Below are 14,047 nucleotides of genomic sequence, written 5' to 3' on the forward strand. Positions count from 1 at the left end.
TTAGGTAGGTCTCCTGAAGACATCAGCAGGTGATATAAGAGAAAAGAGTTTTACTAAATACAAATTCTTAGTACCTATTCAGTGGAGGGAAAAATTGACATGATTCAGGCATTAATTAAGCCATTCCTGAAGTTTTTTTTTTTTGTAGTTGCTAAATAGAGAAAAGACCATCTTAATCACAGGCAACTACTCTAAGAATAAAATTATTACATGCTAATGCACCTTTCTCACTATCCAGTTACCATGGAATAGCTGCTAAATGCATACTGTGATTGATGCATTTTGCTCTAAGAAAAACATATATTTGTTCTAAGCCACTCCAAGAATATTAGAAATACCTTAAAAATTAGGATAATTCTGAAATTCAGTATTGTTGCCCTATGCTTTTGAGTGGGATGAGACTATCTGGATTCTAAGGCTTTTTTCCAAGTATTTCAAGGTCTGAGGTCAGTATTATTAAAAGATAGTGACAGACACGACAATATAAATATTTACGTAGCCTCACCTTAAACTTCAGTCAGGTAAGATGCCTTCCATTCAGAAAAGCATTGAGAGAAAAATATGATATTAACTCCATGAAGTAATTCAGAGAGATTTCTAACAACAATAATTACAATAATCAATAACTATAATTTATACATATTGTGTGATAATTGAAATTTTATATACATGATCTTGTTAATCCTGGTAGCAATGCTAAGAGTTATATATTATTGTGTTATACTATTTATTTACCTACCTTATTCCTTTTTTTCACTTTAGTTGAATATACCAAGATTTTCTCACCAGTTAAGAAAATTACCTTAGATCTCTTGGCCTTTAGATGTCAGTGCTCAGTCTCTTAACTATGTTTTTCTGAGCTGTCCATCTGGCAAAAGGAATTTTCAAAGAGGCAAGAAACATCAGAAGCTTGACTGAGAAAATCTGCACTAAGGTCTCCTGCAGAGAGACTCAGCCATTGAGAATCATCAATGACAGAAGGTTCCCTTGTGAGAATCATGGTTCCTAGGAAAACTTAAAGCTTTACTCGAGGAGATGTTAATTGCAGAAGTCCTAAACATTTGTTGATCAAAATGTGGGCTCTGGACTAGCATCATGTTTATTATAAATATTGCATCTAAATGTCCACACAAGTCCCACTGATTCTGCATTATAATGGATTTTATCAACTTGCATAAAATCACTAGATAATTGAGGTGCAAATTAAAGTTTCAAATGTACTGTCAAATATCACCTGAAGAGTACTTGAGGGAGCCATCTGTTCTGGAATGTTATAGTTTTGTTTTCAACTTAACAAGGTGGTATGGGTCTGGGTATTGGATGGATGGGAGTTGTTATTTATGAAAGGTAATAACATTGATATCAAGATAGGATGTTCAAATCTGGAACAAAGCAGTCACTGCTACTCTCTTTGATATGGGTACTGCAATGTGTGGGATTGACTGATAATACGAGGGGTTCTGTCTGTAGTAACACTTCTCGGAGGTGGCTGATAGTACAGTGCCACTTTAGCACAATTTAGATGCACCTCTCAGCAGTCAACCTAAAATGTAATCAATTAAAAATATCCTGTTTGCTTGGGAATCGCAGGTGTGAAATGTGGAAAGGATAATGCCATAATAGCAAACACAAACTGAAAGTAATGGTCACTGTGGGGTCTAGAAAAATGAAAGAAAGTAAAGATTTGTCACTGTCTCTTTAGCTTCATTGAGAGGACATGTCCTCACCACGTACAAAAAATTGTCCCTCCACTGTGTAGATAGATACATCTACAGTAAACAGTGTTCTCTCCAAACTTCCAATGCTGAATGAGCTGTTTAAGGCCACTGAACTCCAACTTCTATTGTCAAATTCATGGAGCAAAGTTTTTGTTGTTGTTGTTGTTGTTTAATTCACCTTGTGTCAGTTTTGTGTCAGGTAGGAAATGGTACTTACCAGATGGTGGATAAATTCAATCCATGTTATAATTTATTTAAATGGCTTTCTATTGCAAATCTTTTTGGAAATGTGGGTGATGGCAACACCTGTTAAACTGATCTAAAGATTTGAAAGTGGCTAGAGTGAGAAGGGAGACCTTGGAGAAGGGGTAGTTGTGATTCACCTCAAGTTTCTAAAAAGTCTGGTTTAAAATAATCTGTCAATGTTAATGGCTTAATCTATCTAAATACTTTTTTAGTCTGTTACAGTATAGAACCTTACATTAGTAAGTCTTCAGGAGAGAAAATATGTGTGCCCCACATCAGTCTGTCACTCCACAGCTTCCTTCAGCCTTTGGCCATAGGAGGAGGATACTGAGTGCTCTGGGTCTGTTGACCCAGTCCCTTTCCCTTTTCTAGATAATTTATTCATCATGGAAGTTTATCTGACTCAGCTCTGGAAACAAAAGTCTAAGAGGGTGACAGAAGCCTCTGGTATTGTCCTTGCACTGAATTGTAACAGAGCAGACAGACAAGCAAGTGTATGAGACAGGAAGGGAATCTCACTGAATTTGTTCTTTCAATCAGGAATCAACTCCAGAGGAGAAAGGCAACAATAACTCATCCATTCATGTGACAATGACATTTAGTTCATTCATGAAGGCAGAGCTCTCATGTCCTACTTCTACTTAATTTTTTGGATCCTATTTTACTATTTTTTTCTTTGTACATGTTTACAGTACATAAAGAGTCTTTCTATCATAGGAAGCTGGTATATGCACATACCACACCTTAACTCTTTATTCTTCTCTTTCCTCTTTACTCCTCTTCTACCTCTTGGTCCCCTTCCCATCTGCAAAAGATCTACCTCCCTTCTTCCTATTATCTCTCATTTATTTTCCTGTTTAATTTATGTATATGTTGGGTTTCTCATATTAGAGACACCATGCTATATTTAAGCTTGTATATCCGATTTATTTTACTTAACATTATGGTATCCAGTTGCATCAATTTTCCTACCAGTTAGTCCTTCTTTATGGCAGACCAGTACTCCACTGTGTGTAAATACCACATTTTCGTTATCCATCCATCTGGTGATAAATACATGCACTGCTTCTAAAATGTAGCTATTATGAGTTATGTTACCATAAACATAGGAAGGCATGTATCACTGTAAAATTATATCTTTTGGGGGAGTCCTGGGGGTTGAACTTGGGCCCCTGCTCTTGCAAAGCAGGTGCTGGAAACACTGAGCTAAATCCCCAGCCCAAATTATATCTTTTTAAAATTAAATTTATTGGTACATTTTAGGTATATAATACAGTTACATTCCTCATCATTGGGAACTTGTACCTTTACATGATGTATCTTGGTTCTTATTTATTCCCCTGCACTCTCTTCAACCCCTCCACACCTCCATTTTCCTTTTCTTGTATTTTTCCCTTCCCTTCTTTCCTTTCCCCTACCCCTCCCACTTCCCCACCCTTGACCTTTTCTTCCAATTTTACCTTATCAATTATACGTTTTGATCCTTATTTACACTTTTAGTTTCTCACACCGGAGAAATTATTTGGTGTTTGTACATGTGTATCCCATTTATTTCACTTAAGATGATGACCTCAATGCACATCAATTTAGCTATAAATGTCTCTAGTTTCTCATTATTTATAGCCAAATAATACTCCATTTTATATTTTTAAAAAAATCTTTATCCAATCTCCAATTAATGGGCAATTGGGCTGTTTCCAAGTTTTAGCTATTACAAACTGTGGTCACTATAAACATGGGTACACATATATCACTATGGTATAATTCTTTTAATTCTTTTGGGAAGACACCTTGCTGGGGAATAGCTGGGTAAAATGGGACCCTATTCCTAGTTTTTTGAGGTATCGCTATATGGATTTTCACAGTGGTTGCACTAGTCTATTCTTTGAGTTGTTATTTATGAAAGGTAATAACACTGATATCAAGATAGGATGTTCAAATCTGGAACAAAGCAGTCACTGCTACTCTCTTTGATATGGGTACTGCAATGTGTGGGATTGACTGATAATACGAGGGGTTCTGTCTGTAGTAACACTTCTCGGAGGTGGCTGATAGTACAGTGCCACTTTAGCACAATTTAGATGCACCTCTCAGCAGTCAACCTAAAATGTAATCAATTAAAAATATCCTGTTTGCTTGGGAATCGCAGGTGTGAAATGTGGAAAGGATAATGCCATAATAGCAAACACAAACTGAAAGTAATGGTCACTGTGGGGTCTAGAAAAATGAAAGAAAGTAAAGATTTGTCACTGTCTCTTTAGCTTCATTGAGAGGACATGTCCTCACCACGTACAAAAAATTGTCCCTCCACTGTGTAGATAGATACATCTACAGTAAACAGTGTTCTCTCCAAACTTCCAATGCTGAATGAGCTGTTTAAGGCCACTGAACTCCAACTTCTATTGTCAAATTCATGGAGCAAAGTTTTTGTTGTTGTTGTTGTTGTTTAATTCACCTTGTGTCAGTTTTGTGTCAGGTAGGAAATGGTACTTACCAGATGGTGGATAAATTCAATCCATGTTATAATTTATTTAAATGGCTTTCTATTGCAAATCTTTTTGGAAATGTGGGTGATGGCAACACCTGTTAAACTTATCTAAAGATTTGAAAGTGGCTAGAGTGAGAAGGGAGACCTTGGAGAAGGGGTAGTTGTGATTCACCTCAAGTTTCTAAAAAGTCTGGTTTAAAATAATCTGTCAATGTTAATGGTTTAATCTATCTAAATACTTTTTTAGTCTGTTGCAGTATAGAACCTTACATTAGTAAGTCTTCAGGAGAGAAAATATGCTGTAGTTGTGATTCACCTCAAGTTTCTAAAAAGTCTGGTTTAAAATAATCTGTCAATGTTAATGGCTTAATCTATCTAAATACTTTTTTAGTCTGTTACAGTATAGAACCTTACATTAGTAAGTCTTCAGGAGAGAAAATATGTGTGCCCCACATCAGTCTGTCACTCCACAGCTTCCTTCAGCCTTTGGCCATAGGAGGAGGATACTGAGTGCTCTGGGTCTGTTGACCCAGTCCCTTTCCCTTTTCTAGATAATTTATTCATCATGGAAGTTTATCTGACTCAGCTCTGGAAACAAAAGTCTAAGAGGGTGACAGAAGCCTCTGGTATTGTCCTTGCACTGAATTGTAACAGAGCAGACAGACAAGCAAGTGTATGAGACAGGAAGGGAATCTCACTGAATTTGTTCTTTCAATCAGGAATCAACTCCAGAGGAGAAAGGTAATAATAACTCACCCATTCATGTGACAATGACATTTAGTTCATTCATGAAGGCAGAGCTCTCATGTCCTACTTCTACTTAATTTTTTGGATCCTATTTTACTATTTTTTTCTTTGTACATGTTTACAGTACATAAAGAGTCTTTCTATCATAGGAAGCTGGTATATGCACATACCACACCTTAACTCTTTATTCTTCTCTTTCCTCTTTACTCCTCTTCTACCTCTTGGTCCCCTTCCCATCTGCAAAAGATCTACCTCCCTTCTTCCTATTATCTCTCATTTATTTTCCTGTTTAATTTATGTATATGTTGGGTTTTTTTTCCTTTTCTTGTATTTTTCCCTTCCCTTCTTTCCTTTCCCCTACCCCTCCCACTTCCCCACCCTTGACCTTTTCTTCCAATTTTACGTTATCAATTATACGTTTTGATCCTTATTTACACTTTTAGTTTCTCACACCGGAGAAATTATTTGGTGTTTGTACATGTGTATCCCATTTATTTCACTTAAGATAATGACCTCAATGCGCATCAATTTAGCTATAAATGTCTCTAGTTTCTCATTATTTATAGCCAAGTAATACTCCATTTTATATTTTTAAAAAAATCTTTATCCAATCTCCAATTAATGGGCAATTGGGCTGTTTCCAAGTTTTAGCTATTACAAACTGTGGTCACTATAAACATGGGTACACATATATCACTATGGTATAATTCTTTTAATTCTTTTGGGAAGACACCTTGCTGGGGAATAGCTGGGTAAAATGGGACCCTATTCCTAGTTTTTTGAGGTATCGCTATATGGATTTTCACAGTGGTTGCACTAGTCTATTCTCCCACCAACAATGGAGAAGGGTTCCTTTCTCTGCACAACCCCACCAGCATTTGATTGATTTCTTGATAGCAGCCATTCTTTCTGGGATGAGGTGCTATCTCAGAGTTGCTTTCATCTGCATCTCTCAAATGAACAGTGATGTTGAGCATTTTTTCATATGTTTAATTGCTGCTTTTACTTCTTTGTCTGAGAAATGAGTGTTCATTTCAGATGCCAATTTTTGAATTGGGTCTTTAAATTTTGGAGGTCTGATTTTTAAAAATTCCTTGCATATTCTAGATAGTAGACCTTTGTCTGAGGAACAGTTGATAAAATTTTTTTCCCACAGTGTAGGTTGTCTCTTAGCTCTAATGGTGGTTTCTCTTGCAGAGCAGAAGCTTTTTTAATAAAATGAGATCCCAGTTGTTGATTCTTTGTGCTAATTCCTGTACTACCAAGGATTTGTTCATAAAGTATTTTCCTATGCCAGTGTCTTCCAGAATTCTACGTAACTTATCTTCCAGTAAGTTTAGTTTTTCTGTTTTAATATTTAGATCTTTAATATACTTTGATTTCAGTTTAGTCCATGGTGAAAGATAGGGTCTAGTTGCAAAATATCTTTGGAAAGATATCAAGGGAAAGCTATGTTAAAAGGAATTTCAACTTTTAGTGTTTTGAGGAATCACCACACTGATTTCCATAGTGGTTATATTAGTTTACATTCCTACCAAAAATATAGAAGGTTCCTTTATCCCCAGAACCTTTTCAGTATATTATTATTTGATTTCTTGATGATAGCCACTCTTTCTGGAGTAAGATGAAATCTCAGTGCTCTTTTAATTTACATTTCTCTAATGGTCAGAGATGTTGAACATTTTAAAATGTGTTTATTGACCACTTGTATTTCTGAGAAATATGTTTTCATTTCAACTGCCTATTTTTTGAAGGTCTAATTTGTTTTTTTTTTTTAATATACTAAAGCTATTCATCTTCTATAAAGTAGCTTGTGAAATTTTTTTCCTGTTTTTCAGGTTATTCTTCCACTTTGATAGAAGATTTTTAATTGGATGTAATCCCATTTGTTGATTCTTCATGTTATTTCCTATGTAATTGGGGTTTTATTGAGAAAGGCCTTGGATATAAGTAGCAAGATGGGTTCAAGCAGACCCCTGGACTTACTGCCAGTTCTTTCAGACTCAGCCTCCTGTGGAAGCTGCAGCTGATCAGCCTGGATTCTCATCACAAAGAATTTAACCCTGGTGATCATCCTGGCTTGAGTTTATATTCTTTAGGGTGCTCTAGCTCATACGCTCTTCACAACTGTCAGCTTTGGCTGTCTCCCGCCCAGTCACTATGATAGGATGACATCAGAGACTTTGGAGTACAGTTGTTCTGTGACTCAGTCTTAAACAATTAATCCCTTTCCAAAATGGCTCTGGATTAAACCCTCTCAAATATGGCGGGAGGTGCACTTGACTTCATCTCTAGCCTGCCTTATGGAATGAGTCACTTTAGCGAAAACCTCGCACTGTTTTTCCAGTTTGCGTTGGCCGTGGGCTTTCCTTGCTGCCTGTCTGCTCTGTTGTTTCTCCCTGGAGCAGCTGACCCTCTCCCGGCTTGCCCTGTGTCAGGAGATGCATGTCCCACTCCGCAGGAGCCACGTGAGCTTTCTGCACGTCTCTGTTGTCTTCCTTGCACTGTGTTATCTTCTCCATTTTCTCTTTAGTTTCTAGTTTCCAGTCAGGTCCTGATCAATTCTCAGAGATATGCTTCTTTTTTTGTCTTCACCGCGTTGCTGTTTTCCAGTTGTCTGAATTCCAGGTCCTGGAGAGAGATTGTATTTTACTAAAAGTCTGTGTTCTGTCATTTTTAATCCCCTTGCTTTTACTTCTTATTATTGCTAAAAAGACAATTAAATTTCAATGAGTCTTGGAGGGGAAGCCATTCTTTCCTATTTCTAAGATATATAAGCCAAAACAAAAAACCAAAACAAACTCCTTATAATGAGTCTTGGAGGGGAAGCCATTCTTTCCTATTTCTAAGATATATAAGCCAAAACAAAAAACAAAAAACCAAAACAAACTCCTTGCATGCTTAAACTAAAATCCTTAATTTGCTAGACAAGACTGGGCTCACAACTGGATTTCATATTATCATTAGAGGATTAAGGGGGGTATCCCCCTCATCACTGATACCAGTGGGTGTATACATGGGCAAATGTACACTTTGCTCCCAGCCTAGTTTGCCTGGGACTAAGTGGTTTCCTAGAGTCTGAGGTTTCATTATTACTAAAACCAAGAAATAGAATAAGTTTGTCAGCCTACTTCATTCTGTGAAGGATCAATCTTTTTTGTTCACAGCCTGTCTTATTTATAATAAATAAATAACTGAGTGAATCAATGAAATGAGCATAAAAATTCAATTTTAATTGTTATCAGATTAAATGGATAAGTCCCTCTCGAATTGCTATAGAAGTATATGATGATTTGCTCTCAATTTCTCTACTTATCTTACTGTGCATATGTAACTAAAGAAGTTGCATTTCATATTTGGGATAAAATTTTTTTACAGATCTCCAGATTGTTCTTCCCTATCTTCTAAGTATTTTACTTCTTGGTTTCTTGTTATTGTCTCCAAACCTACTCATGTCCAGATTCGTGATATTTGTATCTGTGTAGTGATTCTCTCCACAACTAGATCTCCTAAATATTTAACATGTGATAATGACCTTGGTTTTCATTTTTCTTACAACTCCCATATCTCTGTATATATTCTACCTCTTGTTCTTATCCATGTCTATAGTTACTCCTTTCTCTGAGTACCATGTTCTCTTTTTAGATCACTCGCTCTATTCTCTTTATTCAAATGATTTTTTCATCCCCACTAGGATTACAATCCATTGACTCAACCACATTTTGATACATTATTTTATTTTTTACTTTGAAATGAATTTCATGGCATTACTTTCTAAATTCTGTAAGTGAAACTCTTTGATTTTCCTAAAATTGAAATGATACTATTGATCGTTTTGAGATAATTAATTTTTATGAAACTGAAGATTTCTGACCAGGACATACTATACTTTCTATTAATTTCAACTTTATAAATCCTTAACATATTACACATTCACTCAATTATGTTTTAATTGATTCTCTTTCTGCTAAGTGTTTCATCTGTGGCTGTATATACAGCAACTAGAACTGAGTGCCTGACTTATACTGGTCCTTCAGCAATATTTGATCTTTAAATTAATTCATGTTTTCATTTAAAAAGATTTATGCACAAAAAATTCTAAAATGAATGAGGGATTATGCTTGCCAAATTTAATATATCTGGTTAACCACTAAACCAGTAATTGTTATGGAAAATGTAATAGGAAACAAGTTTTACACTGGGGAATGTAGGAGTACTGAGATAACATACACAGTTCCTTCTGAAGCTGGAGAAATTTTGAAGCATATTCCAGAGGGATAATCTGAGATATTCAAGTGAAGGGTGAGATCATTATGGGTGTATTCTAGAAAAAGATGAAATGACAGCGTTAAAAATACAGAGAGAAGAAATATAAGGGAGCTGTATTAGGCATTCATGGGCCATAAAATGTTAAATAAGGAGAAGTGTGATAAGGACTGACGTAAGTTTCAGGAAGCTGGATTTTTATGTTTACTTGTATGGTACAGGAAACTACTGAAGACTTTTAAATACAGAAAATAAATGTACCAATTTCTACTTTAGTAAAGGGTGAAAATTAGCATGAATTAGTCCAGGGAATATGTGATAAGCAAGTTTGAATTGGTCTACAATTTATAACAATAAAATGAATGGAATAAATTTTAATATTGGTATTGGGGAATCCTTTATCTGACAATTGGAAAGTAAATGGATTGGTAGATAAGACAAAGAATAGAGTTACTGTGGGCCATTAGCTATAAGCTATCAGTATGTGATTAGGTCAAACTGAAGATTAACCAAAGAATACATTTGCCATGTATAAAATATGTCTCAAAATAATACCAAACCACTATATACCTATAAAAAATCCTAAGAAGACATTTATGGGATATGTTATTTAGATTTTATTCATATGTAAAAGATAAGTTTAATAACATGAATATATTTATGCTTACCTAGAAGTAGTCAGTCATGTTGAATTATTGTAAATTCTAATACAAATGCAGTATATCTGAGGGAAAATGTCATCACAGTTCTCTGTGCTCCTCTTTTTCTTCATTTATAGCTTAAAAATACTTCTATGGGTTTAAATAAATGAAAACAAACAAAAACCTTTTTTAATGAAAATTACTTCTGCTGTACTAATTAAAACTATATGATAATGGCTTGGGGTGAACAAATCAAGGGTACTGAACAAGTAGAAAAATAGAGACATTTTTATGAAATGTTTAGAGCATAATAAATATAGGTCATTAATAAAAATAGATTACTCAATATAGGATTGAGATAACTACTTATATTTTGAGGGAAAATTCTTGGACTCTTGCATTTCTTAAATTCTCAATAGAACAAATACACTCAATTATTAAGAGAATACAATGAAGAGAAACTCTAAAGAGAAAAATATTGCAGTATGTATGGCAAATATATAATTATCTAGGTATATAAAATTAATATTAATAACTTAATAAAACAAAGAACAATCCTGTAAAATGGGCTAAGACCTTTTATATATAAATAACATATAAATAATATAGGGAAAAGCACACTCATCAATTAAAATGGGCCAATTATGACAAAACATAACTCCTTTTTCATTCCCGAGTGGAAAATATTGGAAATATCTATAAAATATTGTGCTATTCGAATTAGGAGAATATTAGTACTACTTTGTCTCTTGGTTAGAAGTTTACACATACTTCATAACAAAGTTTGTAAGAAAACATCTCAAATTTTCAAAATATGAAATATATATTGCATTTTTAATTCAATCCACAGTAATTTTTACTCAATAAGTGCTCATTAAATGTACAAGGCTTTTCATTGTGATAGGAATGAAAAATACAAATGCCTAACTAATAAAGGTATAATCATTTTGTTGCAATAAGCCTACTACTGAATTGAAGGAATAAGTTAGGATGTACACTTACAATGAAATACTATGGAGGCATTAATAGTCTGATAAGTATGAATTTTTTACATAGGAAAATATGCATAATTATATTCTTAAGTGAAAGCAGCAGGTTGGAGATCATATGGTAGTTTGATCACATTAAATAGCATATGCACATGCTCTTATATTTCCATTCTCATAAAAAAAGTGTTGGAAAAATGTACCCTCGTCTACTAACAATAGTGACAACTGAGTTGAATAAAGGCAGTAGGGAGTAGAGGAAAAGGTCATCGCCATTTCAAATATTTTAATATTTAAAATATTAAATATTTTAATATTTGAGTTTTAAAATTATATTCATAAATTACTTTTTAATAAATATTATTGGATATGTAGTGGTGAATTAAATGCTATAATGTCTTTTATTCCTAACTAGACTTCCTAGCAATATCAAATTTGAAGTAAAATTAGACACATTTACTTCTCCAGGAGACTCTGCATTTCATCACAGTTGAGCAGACCAATTGTGGATGTATAGACAACAGGATTGAGTAAAGACTATATTAATATAACCCATCTACATGCTTGATCCAGCAATCTCTGCATATGACATCCTACAAATGTAGTGAGCTTTGTCAGGCATTTACTTATCCTGGAGATGAAGATAAGCCATTAACAGCCTTATGTTAAATATTTAACAAAATACAGTATGTTAAACAAAACCTAGACAAACTTTTTTGTTCATCAGGCAAACTTCCTGAGTTAACATCCTAAGGGCTGCTTGGATTGTAAATTAATTCATTACTGTTCTCATTTATACTTCAGGCTTTATGAACTTGATTAATGTGAGTTTCATCTACAGCAATTGACACACTCTGAAAATGCTGACAGAATGAAATTTGTGAACATGTGAAACCAATCTTAGACCCTAGACTTTGGTGTCGTCTCCAAGGAAAATACTACTTTTGGAAACTTTGCATTCAGACAGAGTATTGCTGAAAACAATCTAACCAAAGTGCCCTATGTCTATCAAAGTGTAACTTTTATTCTGAGCTTGAGTCAACCTTACCTCTCACATAAAACTCATCTATCACAAAAGCAGGTGACTTGCTTCAACTAAATTTTTGTTGAAATTATTTTTTCTTGTAATTTCTAGGCATTTTTCACACATTGATCACATTTTTGTCCACTGACACAGATTGTATCTTGCACAAATGAAGCTTCCTGGTATTTTTTCACATAATACATGCTATTTGTTATAATTCCTTATACTCACTCTGATTGGAGTTCAGTACATATTTGCTGATTTAAATTCTTTCGATGTTCTCTTCTGCTATAATCATTCCCCTGAATTTATTTCCTATACTGCTATTTTAATTTTAATTGTTAACTTCATCAGTAACTCATTTTTCCTTTATACCTTTTTCTTAGGTGGAAGGTATTTATTAGTGCATATGGAATAAATTGATTACTGAAAAAAACTAAAATGTTTTATATCTGTTTACATAGTTATAATAATACCTAGTATCATATTTTTACAAATAAAATAGATCTTCTCTATAACAGTGTTGAATGGATACCTACATGACATAAAAGGAGTTTTTAATAGAAGTTTATGAATTAAAGTGACCCAGGAATCTTGTTAGATAATAATTTTTTATTTTCTTTGAACACTATAGAAAAATCTGAGTCTTATTTGGACCTTATGTTCACTTTAAAGAGTAGTACTCGGGAAGTGATAAAGGAGAGAAATACACCCAGCAGTTGTGTGATAATGTTTTCATTTACCTACTCCCCATCTGCTTCTAGGGAGAAGGAATACTTTCTGTGAGCTCATATCCTCTTTTCTTATATTTTAAAAGAAAAATTAGCTGTGACTCTGAACCTCCCAGTTTTGCCTGAAATGTTGGTTAGGGTATCAGATGTCTTATGGAAGCAATGCCTACTCTAGATTTTGTCTACTGTTATGATTTTAATTAGTATTTGGTTACCTTGATTTATGGAATTTGATGGTCTTTGACCACATATTAAGCAGACCATGCAAATATATATATGTGATGCATAGAGCCAGAATAAAGAAAATATCCTTATGGTAAGTGTAGGTCAGTTACACTTCAAATTCTATTAAAGAAATTGTTTTTCCACTTCCATTGAGGTTATCATCCATTAGAGCTACCAATGACGGTCGTATTTCTTGTTTATGTTTGTGTCTATTATAGCTACTCTCAAATGGGCTAAAAGTCAACTCATTTCTATGGAAAGTTTTATTTTGCAAGTTCAAATATTGAGCACTGCCTTATTTTGTTCTTAGATATTTCCATTATTACTGTTTTTTCAGAAATGGTGGCCAGTCTCCAGACATGAGTTCCTGCTGCTGTTATAGTAACTTGTTCTCTTGAATGACAACATGCCAAGGAACTCAAAGACAGCTATTTGCTCTTCTTTAAAGAAGAGTATGAACAAATAAATCACACTATGTCACTACCAATGGATGTGGAATATAACAGCTTCCCACACATTTCCCTTATGGTAATTGGCTACAAAGGGCTTTGGGGAAGACATGAGAAATTAAAGAAAAGCGGGGTGGAGCACAGAGATAAGACTTTGTTAAATACAGAATAAGTCATAAGGCTGTATATATCATTCAAAGTGTAATTAATGCCCCAACAGGAACTCCCATACTTTTTCATTGCAATCTGTCTTCTGTGCTGCATGAATATCAGAATGGCAAATGTAGTGAAGTTAATTTAAGGTTATGTGAAAAAAATGAAGAGAAATGGAGAGAAAGGATTCAAAATGAGGCATCTACAATTCTTCAGATTCACAGTAAGTGATTAATATGAAAGTTACAGTTATTAATATGATGAAGAATTGTGTTTGAAGTTTGTAAACTTTCTTAGGCTGAGAAAGATTTTTTTGTGGAAAGGAAATATTTATAATTCAAGGTACTATAAAGGAAATTGGGAAGCTAAGAGT

This window comes from Fukomys damarensis, unplaced genomic scaffold (assembly GCF_012274545.1).
Source record: "Fukomys damarensis isolate Sample0158 unplaced genomic scaffold, DMR_v1.0_HiC HiC_scaffold_4, whole genome shotgun sequence".
NCBI classification, from domain to species: Eukaryota; Metazoa; Chordata; class Mammalia; order Rodentia; family Bathyergidae; genus Fukomys; species Fukomys damarensis.